This window comes from Crocodylus siamensis, chromosome 4, assembly GCF_052110815.1.
Source record: "Crocodylus siamensis isolate JL-2025a chromosome 4, ASM5211081v1, whole genome shotgun sequence".
Classification (NCBI taxonomy): Eukaryota; Metazoa; Chordata; order Crocodylia; family Crocodylidae; genus Crocodylus; species Crocodylus siamensis.
In genome coordinates, this window is record NC_143398.1 from 142,575,720 (window position 1) to 142,591,662 (window position 15,943).

At 42.8% G+C, this 15,943-nt stretch overlaps 1 pseudogene; it reads right to left on the minus strand.

Annotated features, from left to right (window-relative positions):
- Positions 1-2,219: 2,219 nt before the first annotated feature.
- On the minus strand, positions 2,220-3,175 carry LOC149866636 (olfactory receptor 10T2-like; annotated as a pseudogene).
- Positions 3,176-15,943: the final 12,768 nt, after the last annotated feature.

Consider the following 15,943-nt stretch of genomic DNA (forward strand, 5'->3'; position numbering starts at 1 on the left):
TTGCTGAGTTTGGCTATAACAGTTCCACATATGTCTCAACTTCCAAACACTCTTCTTTGCCAATTATAGGTTCTACACCCCACTTTACCCATTATCTCTGATTACCCTACGATTACAGACTGGGTACTACATGCACAGAAAGCCCAAAAGGAAACAAAATACAGCTGGAAAAAGGCAAAGGAAACACACAAATGACATGTGGACCAACATCAGTAGCAGGGACCTACTTGCTCGACAGGACAAAAAGGGAAGGAGCCATACTTTCTGCATCTACCAGCACTTGCAGAAATGGATTAAGGTATATTGGCTCCTTCCCTATTACTAGACAAATCAATCTGGTTGCGTTTGAATTGCAGGTCCCCCAAACACTGAAAATCCACCTGGTTTTTCACATCCCTGTTTAAGCTGTACACAGAAGACACTCCCTCACCAATTTCCAATCTCCTCCACCACCCATAATGGCGTATGTCCAGGAAGAATACTTGGTCAAAGAGATCCTGAACTCAAGTTAGAGATGAGGGAGATTATAGTATCTAGTAGACTGGGAGGGGTATGGACCAGAGGACCACACATGGGAGCCCATAGAAAAAAATTACTTCCCCAATTTGGTACTGATAGTCCATAAAAACCACCCAGGGGAAACTTGAATCAGTGCCTCCTAGAAGGGGTTGTTCAAGGGAGTGGGGAGTAATGTCAGGCTGTAACCTTGAACTGGGGCCTTGGCCTGTTTGCTGCAACAGCTTACCCTGGTCTGCCACCTTCCCAGTGGCCCCCTGGGGTTCACACACCTGGCCAGAATTCTCAACCAAGGCTTGGAGCACTCCCCCCCTCCCTCCTGCTGCACAGGCTTAGTGTAACACCTTTCCATCCCCTGTCCCTCCCCTGCAACTGCATGCCAAAACTTACTAAGTGGCCCATGCAGGACACACTCAGCTGAGTAGATGGGATGGGGCTGTAGGAGGGTGGTTGGGGCCAGGGCTGGGGTTGGGATCAGGTTTACAGGGTGGTGATAGTGCAGGGCTGGGGCCTAGGATGGAGCTGTCATCTGCTTCCCACATGACAGATTGTGACCAGCACAATGACAGATTGTGACCAGCAGAGTACGTGCCTGTAACCCAAGCCCCGCTGCCCCTGCCCAAGCACAGGCGCATGTGCACAGCCCCAGTACAGTGCAGCTATGGAACAGCACAGCCTGGCAGCACATGCCAGCCCTGACAGATCATGGCTGGGTTGGGCTGGTCATGATTGCAGCTTTGCTTCAGACCTAGGCCTTGTGCCTTCACTGCCTTGTAATCCCAACCCCAACCCCATCTCTGGCCCCAGCCCTATTCCCAGCCCTTTTCCCAGCCCTGCCTGCCTATCCCATTCCCAGATGCTGCTCTCTGCTGCAGCCCCTTTCCATTGACCTGGCCAAGTGCACCCTGCCGTTGGGGTCCCAGGCTGGTCTGGCACCTCTGGTGGTGGGTACAGGGTGGATGGGCTGGGGTGCCTGGGCAGCGGGGCTGTTTCTAGCCATGGTGGCAACACTGGCAGCAACAGCTAGAAGAAGCTGCTGCTGCTGGGGCCTCTAGGAAGCAGAGTCCAGCTGGCATGGCACCCCAGGCCCACTGTGTACCCAGGGGCAGCAGGACCACCTGCAAACGCCACAGCCTGGGCTGCCCCCTTGTGCCTGAGCCAGGCAGCACCAAGGGACCTGGTATGGGCTGGATAAAATCTCATGGCTTGCTGGATTTGGCCTGTGAGTCATAAGTTGCCCACACCTGGTATATATACTATCTGTACCTATATCTCATAATGATATGGAGTGAGAGATGTTAAATGTTCAGCTCCATTTTTATGTAGTTGAAGAACATGGGGTATCACATTTATTGCTGAATTATTCAAGGAAACACTAAGATAAGACAGAGATGATGAATCATAAGTTCAGCTGTCCCAAAGGAAAACTCAGTGTCTTAGCTCCTTCTTGTTTACTTGGTGTATATTGACTTCCAAAGTGATAGCTCTTCCAATCTGCTGTTCCTGGATACCACTGCATGTATACAAATCTTCACCTGTATTGCATTTAAAATTCAAAACTGGAGGACCAGATCTCACTTGGCTTCAGTTCACATATCTCCATTGCCTTCCAAGGACTTCAAGTCAATAGATCAAAACCTCTTTATTCAGGTGATGGTCAGCTCCAGAGTTCTCAGGGAAGTTGAGATGGCTCTTTAATTGTCTCAAGAGCTCTCTGCATTCAATGGATAAAGCGTTTTCTGCCCAAGACTTTGCAAATGGCCATTTGCATGTCCTTGTTTCTCAGGCTGTAAACCATTGGGTTTAATAAAGGAGTCACCACTGTGTAACTGACAGAAATCAGGGTGTCCTCATCCAGAGAGTAGGTGGATTTGGGCCTTAAGTAGGTAATGGAAGCACAGCCAAAGTGCACTACCACCACAATGAGGTGGGAAGCACAGGTAGAGAAAGCTTTACGCTTCCCCTTTGCAGAGGGGATTTTCAGGATGGTATTAAAAATCAATATGTAAGAAAGAAGGATTAAAAGAAATGAGCCAAATACAACCAACACGCAAAGGATGAAAATAACTATTTCTATTCTATTGTTTTCTGTGCATGCCATTTTAATGACTGGAGCCATGTCACAAAAGAAGTGATTAATCTTGTTCCTTCCACAGAACGGTAATTTAAAAATAAAAAATGTCTCCGCCAGGGACAAAACAAAACCAGTTACTACAGAAAAAGCTACCAGCTGAGTACAGGCTCTTTGGCTCATGAGAGCATGGTAGTTCAGGGGTTTGCATATTGCAAGGTAGCGATCATACCCCATTGCTGTAAGAATCATACAATTTGTGATTCCAAAACCAAGGAATAAAAACATTTGGGTAGCACATCCAGTGAATGAAATGGTTTTAATTTCCCTTAACAAGTTTACCAGCATATTGGGAATGACAACAAATGTGTAGCAAGTCTCTGAGAAGGAAAGAAAAGACAGGAAGAAATACATGGGGATGTGGAGATTCTGATTAATCCTTATGATTGTCATGATGATTATATTTCCTGCGAGGGTGGCCATGTATGACATAGAAAATACGACAAACAGCAAAATCTGAAGGCCTGAAAAATTGGAAAATCCAATTAGGATGAATTCTGTCACAGTTGTTTGGTTTCTTTGTCCCATTTTGTTGTTTTTTTTTTGCAAAATGCCTGACCTAGAAAGAGGTTGATAAAACAGTAAGCAATAAGAAATTAATATCACTATTCAATTTAACTTACTGCACTGGGAAAAACTATTACCTCTGGCAGGATTGGGGTTAGTTTCCTTAGGAAAAACCCAACCCAAAATAGTCCTACTTTGAGCAGGGAGTTGGACTAGATGACCTTCTGAGGTACCTCCTAACCCTAATTGTCTGTGTTTCTATGATGTAAAAGCTGATAATAGTTCTCACATTCAAATAGCTTGTGTATTGTACTGAACTGATGATAAATTATAATAATAATAGTAACTTTAACTTTGCACTTGAAAATTGTTTTCTGAATTCTCAGTGTTTATTACCCTTGACCAGTTTAGACTCCACACAGCCATGTGCAGCCAGAATACACCACTAATTTAACATCCTGGGTCCAGAAGAATTAAAAGTGAAAAGTGAAATATCTTAACCAAAATCAGAGAGGAATCTGAGCCAAAGGTGGAAAAAGGCTCCAGATTTTCCCTTCAGACTTTCAAGGCTGAGCCATTAAAATAGTCACTGGGAAAAATAGAGGTCAATGCAGAGGGAAAACTTCCACTTTACTGAAAGCAAGAGCCTCAGCTAAAACAAGAGACCCTTTCCTTTCAGCTTCCCAGGTGAATGCCCTTGCCAGTAAACTCTTGGGGGAAAAGGTAAGAGGACTCTCTCATGCCTCCCACTTTGTTGCCAGTGTGTATGTCCAGTCTATGTATATACATAATTATCCATGTGCAAGGGCCTATACAGAGAGGAACTGAATTCTGGCCTGTGTGTAAGTGATATTTTTGGCACTCAGCCATATTACCAACCAAATCTAGATGCTTAGACAACCATAAAAGAATTGAATGGCACCCGATGACAAAAATCCTTTGCTAATTTGTTTTCTGAGAGAAAAGGCCCCTATAGACTACTATACTGTTCAGAAAAATGAGTTAAAGATGAGAAAACGGTTGCAGTTTGTTTCTTTAGGTGTCATGTGCACATTTGCTTACTCGCAGGTGAAGTCTAGAAGGTGGGTTGTTAAGTCAGTAAGGAAGATAACACCATGCACAAATGCAATAGAACAGTGGTTGCTATCTAAAAATAAGAGTTCCCCATCTAACATTCTGATTATTCCTCTTTACCTATCTTTAATAGCACAGTGTGCTAAATCATGTGACCCTATACGTTTTACCATTGTATATTAATGTTAAGAACATGCTTGAAGTTAAGCATGTGCTACAGAGGTGTGCTGAATTCTGGTCTAGTTTAAGCACTTTTCCCCCTTGAATGCTGCTAAGCAATTGTTCTTTAGTACCATCCTATGCTATGTATGATAATCTGAAGTTGTAAAACAAATGTTTTAAAGGAAGGAAAGAGCAATCTTGGTTGGTGGCAGACATATGGTATGTTTCCCAGTACTTGTGGTTCTAAAGCAGCTGTATTTTAACAATATGTAGACCATATGTAAAAAGAACTTTGCAATAGTGATAACCAGGCATAATTTTCCATTGTAGATATATACTAAGGCTTACATCTTACAAAATCACACACACATACACACCATAATTTTGAAAGCCTGTTCAATGAACGTCGTATACTGTACGTATTTGGTCCGAAGTATTAAACCATTTTCCCCCCAGAAATTACACAGTGGGGAAAGAAGAAGAAAGAAAAGATAATAACTGACATAGGAAGATGTGAAAATAACTGGCTCAAAATGAAAAAAAAATGTTTTATTCAAAGCTTTACAAACTCACCTTTCAGTTAAGATAAAAATGCCTGGGAAGGTTATTTAAAAAAATACAAAGGAATCAAATAATTGTACAGTTATAAAGTATCACTAAAATATATATTCTAATAATATGACACTGTCATCTCCACCATTTTAATGCCTAGGAGTTTGGGTCATGTACCCCAGTGGAGCTCATTGTGTTTGACTGTGGAAACTCAAAACAAAAACCCGGTGTATAAAATGTGTGGATCATGAGAATGGCAAAAATCCAGTCTTACCTGTGGATATATTCGGAAGTATTCACAAGAAAATGATTTCTGACTGAGATCGGGCAAAATTTCATTTTTGTGTCGTGTGGGGATGTCACTACATGTAAATCATGAAACCCGTTGTGAAAGTAGCTAGTAGACATGTTACCCAGCAACTCAGCCACATCCATAACATACCTACTCAGTCAGTATGTCTACACAAGACACTACTGCGCAGTAGTTATTGTGCATTTATTTAGTACTTGTATAAGCAAGTAAATGTCCGGTAATCAGAGTTACTGCACAGTAGCACCAGCAAGTGTCTTTTAAGTGATGCCATTGCGCAGTAGCCTAATACTGCACAGTAACATATTAGCATTGTCTGTGCTAATGCACTACTGTGCAGTATTATTCAGCTACTGCACAGTCACTGTTTCATGCAGATGCTCCCAATATCTGTATTTTTTTGATCATTAGCTGGAATCAATTAGCATGGTTCCCTTGACGACATATCGAACCTAGATCAGGTCAAATGCGGTATAACTTTGCCCATTTAAACCAAAAGAAAGAGCTAGAGAAACTCAGGTTTGACTTGGATTGTCCTGTTATTGAGACTACTGTGATCGGATGACACACCTCTAAGAGATTCTATTACAATACAGCAAGAACCCCAGCTGCAGTCAATGGGAGCTTTTTTCTGTGTGAGAACTGCTGGGTGAAAACCAGTCATGTTGGCATAAGAACAAATGAACATTGATAAAGATGCTTCACAATATGCTGTTTACTTTTTCTTAGCACAAAAGCAAACATACCTTTTGTAATGGATGAAAAACAAGCAATGCCATTGAAATACACCAAGTGTTCCCATCAGCTTTCCATTCTTAATTAGTGAGAATGCTTTTCATGCCTGTACAAACCAAACAAAAAACAAACAAAAAACAGCCAACGAAGAAAAAAAGAGAGAGAACGGAAACCCCATGTTTGCACCATCCACAGTGAAAAGCAAATGTTAGGATTCAGAAATGAGTATATATAGGATGACTCCTACTGAGTGCCATGAAGCCATGCTGCCCCCTATTTATAAGGCTTGGATATTGAATGTAGCATGTAAACAAGACTGCAAGATCTCTGGGGTAGGTCTTTGTGGCATCTCAAAGCTCAGAACTTGCCAGTGACTTTATTTCCAAAGGGAGTCTTTAAACTGCTCTGGCATTCCTTGGTGACTATTAGAAAGGTAGAAATGTAAAAAAAATAGAGATCACAGCAGCACTGGTATGTTAGGATTTTAGGTATGTTGGGATTTATCCATAAAACGGTGATAATTGTAAATGGGTTCTAGGCCAGAGAGAACAGAAAAGCTTTGGTGTAACAATAAGAAGTAGAATCAAGAATGTCATAGATTCATAGATTCATAGATGTTAGGGTCGGAAGGGACCTCAATAGATCATTGAGTCTGACCCCCTGCACAGGCAGGAAAGAGTGCTGGGTTCAGATGACCCCAGCCAGATGCTTATCTAACCTCCTCTTGAGGGAGGGGAGGGGAGAGCACCATCTCCCTTGGGAGCCCATTCCAGACCTTGGCCACTCTAACTGTGAAGAAGTTCTTCCTAATGTCCAGTCTAAATCTGCTCTCTGCTAGCTTATGGCCGTTATTTCTTGTGACCCCCTGGGGTGCCTTGGTGAGTAGAGCCTCACCAATTCCCTTCTGCACCCCCATGATGAATTTATAGGCAGCCACAAGGTTGCCTCTCAACCATCTCTTGCGGAGGCTGAAGAGGTCCAGGTGCCCTAGTCTCTCCTCATAGGGCTTGGCTTGCAAGCCCTTAATCATATGTGTGGCCCTTCTCTGGGCCCTCTCCAGGTTATCCACATGCCTCTTGAAGTGTGACACCCAAAACTGGATGCAGTACTCCAACTGAGGTCTGACCAGTGCCTGACAGAGGGGAAGTATCACCTTGGTTCTGTTTGTCATGCATCTGTTGATGCATGATAAAGTACCGTTAGCTTTTCGTCACACTGACAACTTATGTTCATCTTGGAGTCCACTAGGACTCCAAGATCCCTTTCTGCTTCCATGCTGCTGAGCAGGTCATTTCCTAGGCAATAGGTGTGCTGGACATTTTTCCTCCCTAGGTGCAGCATTTTCCATTTATCCTTGTTAAATCACATTCTATTGTTTTCTGCCCATTTGTTCAACATGTCCAGGTCTGCCTGTAGTTGTTCCCTGCCCTCCAGTGTGTCCAATTCTCCCCACAGTTTTGTATCATCTGCAAACTTTGACAGAGTACACTTCAATCCCTCGTCCAAGTCACTGATGAAGACATTGAAGAGTATCGGTCCAAGGACCGAGCCCTGGGGGACCCCACTGCCCACGTCCTTCCAGGTCAGTGCCGACCCATCCACAGCCACTCTCTGGGTATGACCCTCTGGCCAATTCGCCACCCACCGGACTGTGTAATCATCCAAGTCACAGCCTCTTAATTTGTTCGCCATTATGGGGTGGGATACTGTATCGAAGGCCTTCAAGTAAACGATATCTACCCCTACTCCTGCATCCAGGTGCTTTGTAACCTGGTCATAAAAAGAGACTAGATTAGTCAGGCATGATCTATCACTACGAACCCATGCTGGTTTCCCCTCAGCATAATTTTCCTGCTGGGCTCTCACATATATGAGCCTTAATAATCTTTTCAAAGACTTTGCCAAGGGTGGAGGTGAGGCTGACTGGCCTATGGTTGCCTGGATCCTCCTTCCTCCCCTTCTTGAAAATATGGACCACAGGACCTGGCCTGTGTGCCACGAGTGCTCAAATACTCTTGCTAGTAGCTGTGCAATGACATCAGCCAGTGCCTTCAGTACCCTCGGATGGAGTTCATCTGGGCCTGCTGACTTAAACGCATCCAGTCCTTCCAAGTGACTCTGCAACATCTCAGGGTCAACGCTTGGTGGTCTGGTTCGTTGCTGTTGCCTCTCTACAGTCCCATTGTGAGACTTGCCTTGCCCCTCGTTCAGGAACACTGACGCAAAGAACTCATTGAGGAGTTCAGCCTTGTCCCCCCTGTCTGTCACCAATTGTTTTTGCCCGTTCAGTAGTGGCCCTATACCACCCTGGGCCTTCCTTTTGCTCCCTATATATCTGAAAAAACAATTTTTTGTTATCCTTAATTTGGGATGCCATCCTTAGCTCCATGGCAGCTTTGGCCTTTCTAACTGCCTCCCTACAACTGCGAGCTGAGGAGGTATACTTCTCTTTATCAATCTCTCCCTGTTTCCACTCTGGATCCCTATTCTGGATGTTCATATCCATGACATCCAAAATAAAAAAGTATCCAGAACATAACAGAAAAAGATGTAAAGGGCTGTTAAAATTTTGTTCTGTTTTGTTTCCTGCAAATGTCCTCTTAGTTCAGCTCTCCAAATATTAAGATCTCCAGGCAAGTCTTACAACCCAAGGTTCTGGAGGCACGTACAAAATTAATGGAGCACCTGTCAGCCCATAGAGCACACAGGGAAGTTCCAGCTTTTCTGCATCACATGTCATGCAGAATGCAAGCTGTGAAATGTGACAAAAAAATCATGTTCATATCCCATTTCTCCCCTGGCTTCAGACATTTGACATCATGTTCAAAATATGTCTGGTTATACAGTGATTTGAGAGGCAGCATGGTTCCATGGCTAGTGTGCAGGACTAGGCATTAAGGCTAGGAATAGGCATTGTATTTGTTCCAGGACCAGTTATGCTTGTGTTTGTTCCAGAACAAAAAAGTCATGGGGATCACTATGTACACATGTCCCCCTTCCAACTGGGGTTCAGTGAGCAGTTGAATGCACTGCCACATTTCTGCCACTAATCCAATGATGCAATCCCAGGACAGCCGTTCAGATGCACTTTGCAATGTTTTGGCACAAACTATTAGCATTTCTGAAGGCATGAAGCTTCTGAAAAATTGCAGTTTGTCCTGGGAGAAAACATTTTCTCCCACGATAAATCTAATGTCTGTTCATAGCCCACCCTGCCATGTGCCTTGGAACAAGTCAATTCACCTGTGAGTGCCCCTGTTTCCCCTCCCACCCTGTGCCTGTCTGAGCTACTTGTATCAAAAGCTTTTCAGGGCAGCAACTGTCTCTTATGTTTAAAGAGGACTGAACACAGAGAGCCCTAATACTATTTGAGGCTCTTAGGCCTTGTTACTAAATCAACTACTAATTCTTGATGTCTTCAAAACAACAGATTTGTCAGAGAATAAAAAATACATCTAAAATGGGTTTTTACACTCACTAATTTCAGCTTATGCATCTATATTTAATCTACAACCTTCAAACAACTCAGAACCTTTACTCCTACCACAAACAGGATCCTTGCACTGGAGATAGGAGAAGGCCAGAATAGACTCCCTGTTCTATATCAGGGGTCTAGCAGGGCTGGTGAGCATACACATGGGAATTTGGAAGGGCAAAGTTTAAACACCTGATTATACAAGGTTGTAAGCCAGGGGTAGGCAATGTTTTTTGGCCGGAGTGCCAAAAAAACCACAATGTCTACCACAGAAGCTGCCAGAGTGCTGACATGCCAGAGCCCGGAGCAGCTGCAGCTGGCCCACGGAGTCCAGTCTGCTTGCAGCAAGGCTTGTACCTCCTAGCCTCCTGCTGAGAGCAGCCTGGGCTCTGTGGCTGGCAGCAGCTGCTTAGAGCCTAGGCTGGTGGTGGTGTGCCGAGCAAAATGGCCTTGTGTGCCATGTTCGGCACATGTGCTGGGGGTTGCTGACCCCTGTTCTAAGCTCTCCCTGCGAGGTTTTGCTGAAAGGGACAGAAGTGAAGAGCTTTCAGAGCTAAAAACATCTCAGCTGAATGTGTTCATGGTATAAAATCACTTCTAAGCACGGGTCCAGGAAGGACAAGTTCTCCCCAGTCCCCTGCAGACCCACTCCTAGAGCGGCTCTTGTTTGTGAGGGATTGAGGGACCTGAGATATGTCCTTCATATTAGTGGAAAATACATATAGCTGTAGCACTAGTGTAGGTGTGCTATGAGGCAGGGCATACAGTATATAGACGATTTAAAGGGTTAACACAAGCCCACATCCAGATGCATGAGATCCAAGATATAGGCAAACAAAACAGCACAGAGATGTTGCGAGAACTCTTGTTCACCACTCATGTCAAGTGAAGTGAATACTGTATCACACTGTGCTGGCCTGTAATTTTGTCAGTCAAATATCCTATTTGATGCCAACCACTTATAAAAAGGAAAAGAAGTAACCGAACTGAACATTAAGATATCTAATTATATTATTAAAATAAGCTGTGTTTCTAATAGTAATAATCAGTATTCACAAATAATGATAATTAATTAACTCCTCACTTAAAACCTGTCACTGCTATGTGAATCTTTAACTTAGCTCTAGAACATGTGTTTAGGTATGTATTATTGCCCAAAGTCAAGAACTGCAGAGAGTCATACATACTTTGTTTGTTTTTATTGCCTTGTATAAGAATTTGCACTCATATTATGATTGTTCTACGAAGTCAGAGTTCTTATGGTTAAGATTTCCCCATATTTATACTCTTCGCATTGTCTATGTAAAATGTTTTTCTGCCTAGTGTTTTCTGAACAGCCATTTATGTACCCTTGTTTCACAAGTTATGCATTATAGAGTTTGTCATAAGATCAGAGAATCATAGAAAAGTAGAGCTGGCAGGTTCTTCACGAAGTCATCTAACAGAGCTCCCTGCTCAAGGAAGGATTGCCCCCGACTAAACTGTCCTAGCCAGATGTCTGTCCAATCTGCTCTTGAAAATTTCCAGGGATGGAGATTCTACAGTTTGACTATGTAGCCTGTGCTAATGCTTGACCACCCTCATAGCCAGAAACTGGACACAGTACTCCAGGTAAGGCCTTACCAGTGCCCAATAGAGAAGAAAAATCACTTACTTTGATTTGTAAGTGAGACTTCTAATACAACTCAGACTGCTGTTGCTGTTTTTTTGGAAAAGGAGAACATTGTTGGCTCATATTCAGCTTAGGTCCTTCTGCAGGTCCTTCTCTGTAGTACTGCAGCCTAGCCAGTTATATCCAAGTCTGTATTTGTGCATGCAATTAATCTATCCCAAGTGCAGGACTTTGCATTTGTCATTATTGAGCTTATTGAATTAATTGCTGACCATTTTTCCAGTCTATCCAGGTCATTCTGTATCCTACCCCTGCACTCCAGGGGATCTGAAATTCCACCCAAATTGTCATTTGCAGATTTGCTAAAAATGCAGTCAAACCCAACACCCAAATCATTAATTAAGATGTTGAACAATATCCAACCCAAGACAGACCTGTGGGGACCTCCACTTGATACCTCCCTTGCTTTTAGCAGTCAGGCAGTGAACCATTGATGACTACTCCTTGAGTATGATTATCTACCCACTTATGTCTCCACCTTCCAGTACTTTCATCTTGTCTGTATTTCCTTAGTTTGTTAATAGGAATGTCATAAAATCATAGACTCATAAAAAAGTTGGGCTGGAAATGACCCTCAGAAGTCATCCAATTCAACCCCTGCTTCCCACCAGATATAGTGTCAAAAGCCTTGATAAAGGCAAGGTGTATCACATCCACTGTTCTCCACCCCCTCTAAAGGGCCTGTCACCTTATTCTTAAGGATCTATTTAAAGTGTACAGAGGAAAATTAAAATCATGGGCTGCTCGTGGTGCTTGGTGCCATTTTCACAGTGATCCTCCTCCCCCCCACTGTTGATTGGCCAAGGGGCACCGAGGGCCCTGCCCTTCATTGCTTATTGGCTGAGAGGGCTGCCTTCCATGAAGCCTTGCCCCCAACTGCTGTTTGCTGACCTTCAGGTGTCCCTGCCGCTCACCGCTGGTTGGTGGAGAGGGGTGAGGTCACACGAAAGGCAGCCCTTTTGGCCAATCAGTGGTGGAGGGTGTGGCCACCATCTTGGTTGCTCCCCTTTGTGCTGGTGGCTTCTCCCTGCTCCAGCAGGCTGCAAGGCTGGGCCACAATGGCCACTGGTTCCCACTAAGGAGCTAGCATTTTATTTTTAGTAAGTGTTTTTTGTTTTGTTTTCCTGGTGATTCCATGCAAAATTGTGGGGAACACCAGTTTTCACAGTAATCATGGACATGCCTTTTCTCGTAGTTTCCATGAAAACCATGAAATCATAAATGGAGTAGATCCCTACTTATTGGAAGAGGAAATCAGTTTGGTCAGGTATGATTTGCTCTTGGTGAATGCACGTTGACTATTCCTTCTCACCTTGTTCTCTTCTAGGTGCTTCACAATAGATGCTTTGAGGACCTGTTCCATGATTTATCCAGGTATTGGAGATCAGGTTGAATAATCTCCAATTGCCCAGCTCCTCTTTCTTCCTTTTCTTAAAAATGGGCACTATATTTTTCCTTTTCCAATCACCGAAGACCTTACCTGACCTCCACAAGTTCTCAAAGAGAACAGCTAATGGTTCTGAAATTATGGAGCCAATTCCTTTCATACTCTAGGGTGCATCTCATCTGGCCGTACCAGCTTAAAGGCATCAAGGAAGTCATACTGGATAAGTGACAGAAATTAGAATATCCTTAACTGGGAAATGAGTATATTTGGGCCTTGGGTAGATAATAGTAGCCCATCTAATATTCTCATTGACCACAATAAGGTGGAAGGTACAAATGAAAGTCTTTATACTTCTTCTCAACAGAGGCAAGTTTCAGGATGGTGGTCAGGATAAGAAAGAAGAATTTGTAGAAATTATTTCAATACAGCCAAAATATGAGAACTATTTCAATACTGCTCTTGTCATGCAAGCCATTATAATGACTAGTGCCATCAGAAAAGAACAGGTTAATTTTATTTATTTCACAGGAAAGCACCTTGAATATAAAAGTGTTTGTCAGAGAACTATCAAACCAATTATTGCTGGGTCTTTGCTAGGGATAGAGTTCAGAAGAACATTTGAGTCATGTAGAGGTTTATTTTGTTTCTGTTTGTTTGTTTTTTGCTTTTGATTTGTCCCATAGTGGTATGCTGTATGGCTGAGAGAAATGTCTGCTTTGAAAAGTTATTTTCAGAAAATGAAGAAAAAACTTTGCATATTGGTATAATACACATTCATTTTACCTGTGAGTTGTCAAATCTATGCCCATCATCCAAAAGACAATCTCTCCCAGAGCACTGAAAAGACATTTATAAAAAATAAACTTTGGTATATGGGAATGTCAAAATGCTGGTTTATTTGCACATGCTTATAGTAGCATAGGTAAGGAGTGGCCTCCAACTGAGAATCAAGGGAGCTGGTTTTGTCTCATCTGGCACAACTATTAGATTCAGACTGTTAGACCACAAGGATATGTTTTGAATCATGGCTCTGTGTGCAGGTGGTAGGTTCAGCCTGGTCAACTGAGCAAACATGTTAAAATAGTTTGGGGCGTAATATGACTTTGCATCCACAGCCTATATAGTTAATGATTGGTGACACAATGGGCAACATTTAATGTGAATGCTTTTGAAATTAGGGAACAGCATGCTACCACAATCACTTTCCATAGCACATCAGTGCAATACACCTTTGTTTTACTTGTGAGTTGTCAAATCTATGCCCATCATCCAAAGCAGAAGAAGCATGTGAAGGGACCATGAAAGAAGCCTGTCTTCTTCTTGGGTGTGGTATAAAAAGGAAAGCAGGGAAAACATGCATCTTTATTTACTCACTAAATAAAATACATATGGAGAGCTCAACCTTTTGTGGGCCCAAGTTCAGTTTATCAGCTGCTGTGAAATGTTGCTCAGAAAGCAAAGGATAAGGAGGTAGAAATGATAATACAAAAGACAAGGGAAGTTGCAGGGGAGGAAGAGAGAGATAGGGGGAGTGGGGCAGTGCTAGGAGAGAAAAGCAAATGAGCATCAAACTCATAGGAACAAAAAGGGTCAAAAAAGCTTATCCAGGTAATGAGATAAGAATCCATACTCTTTGTTTAAAGCATACTTCACACAGTCCAGCTTGTGGATGATTTCTTGTTTCTCAGTTTCCTGTTTGAACTGGTTTTTTTTATTTTTTTGCATGAGAACAGCAATCCTGAGGTCAGTCATGGAGTGTCCAAGGAGGTTGAAGTGTTCTGCCACAGGCTTTTGTGTCTTTCTGCAGCTGATGTCGGATTGGTGTTCCTCCATTCTTACATGTAGAGATCACCCTGTCTGTCCAATGCAGGCAGAGGAGAGCACTATAAGCAGGTGACAGCGCAAATGACATTGGTAGAACTGCAGATGAATGAACCCTGGGAATTGTGCTCCTTGTTTTATTAGGTTCAATGAGGAAGTGGTCTGTCTTGATGTGAGAGACACAGCTAGTATCTGGGTCCATTGCAAGGCCTGGTGCCTCAGTAAGAATGGGAGTCCATTAATCTGTTGTTGATGCTGTTTGAGGTTGGAAGGCAGAACAGGTTTCTTCCCAAGAGCTACCTTGATATGATTATTCTTTTCCAGGATGGATTAGAATTCATTAATAATGTATCTTAGGCATTCAATCTGGAGACAACCAGAGGAGTTCTGTTGTCTTTGACTGAGCAGAATTTGGGATCACTGGGATATATTTGAACAGTGTTTCCCAAACTTTGTTAAGGTTTTAGCAAATGAAAACCACTATATACATCATTCATCTAAAATATGAATTTTTAAAGGCCTGTCCAAATCCATGTATAGATTTCCTACAGCCAGTCTGTCATTCATTGCCAGCACGTTCTGTCTACTGGCTGTCCAGTTAGAGGGTCTGATGGGTGGAATTATGCATGCTGTACCATGGTTGCAGAGCAGAACAGAGAGTGGATGGTTTCCCCATGCTTTTGGGCTTTTGGTCATTGCCACATGAGGCTAGGAAGGAAATGTTTTCCCTTTGGTTGCTACAGGCATTGGGGTTGATTTAGTTATTTAGTTATCATTTCCTCAGGAGCAGTGGGTGTTGGCTGCAGCTAACACAGGGGATCTGCAATTCTCATGGAGTATCTTCCCAGGTTCTCCCACTTTCAGAGGTATGGCTAAGGGATTCCCTGGGCACACATATCATGCTGCTGTGTCCGGACTTGGAGCATGTCTCTGCAGGTGGGGGAACCCCAGTGTACGAGTTCTGGTTGTGCTAAGCCATAGTTATCCACAGCTATGTAAGCTACAGTGCTGAAAAGCAGTATGGGAGAAAGGGCCTCATGACTGCTGGATGACCCAATACGGAAGAAAAAAATAAAAACACACTGGGCACATCTACATGTGCATTAATGCACTTTCATAATGTACATTAAATTTAGTACCTCCAATGCAAGGTACTAAATTAATGCACATTAGGTTGCCCTAATGCGCATTACCACAAACACATACTTTTTAGGTGATGCTTAATGCACAGTAGTCTATTTTACTTCACATTAGTGTAATAGCACCATTTTTACACACCACTTTAATGTGCAGTAAAATAGACTACTTTGCATTAAAGTGCACATATAGACATGCCCACTGAAGAGCAAAAATACACTGATTGAAAGAAGGAAGTACAAAAACAGTAGCTGAAGCATTTGAGGACAAATGTAAAAAGAACTCACTAATGAGACAGAGATAACAAGAAACAAAGTGCAGGTGTGTAAAATTTGCAACTAAAACAAGTAGAGATGAACATTTTGACAGAAAGAAAAATAAGAATTAGTGCAAAGCAGGAGAGGGAGGGGGTCATGCCAGTATAAATACATGGGTTGTGAAACATGTCCATCATAGAAGACCTT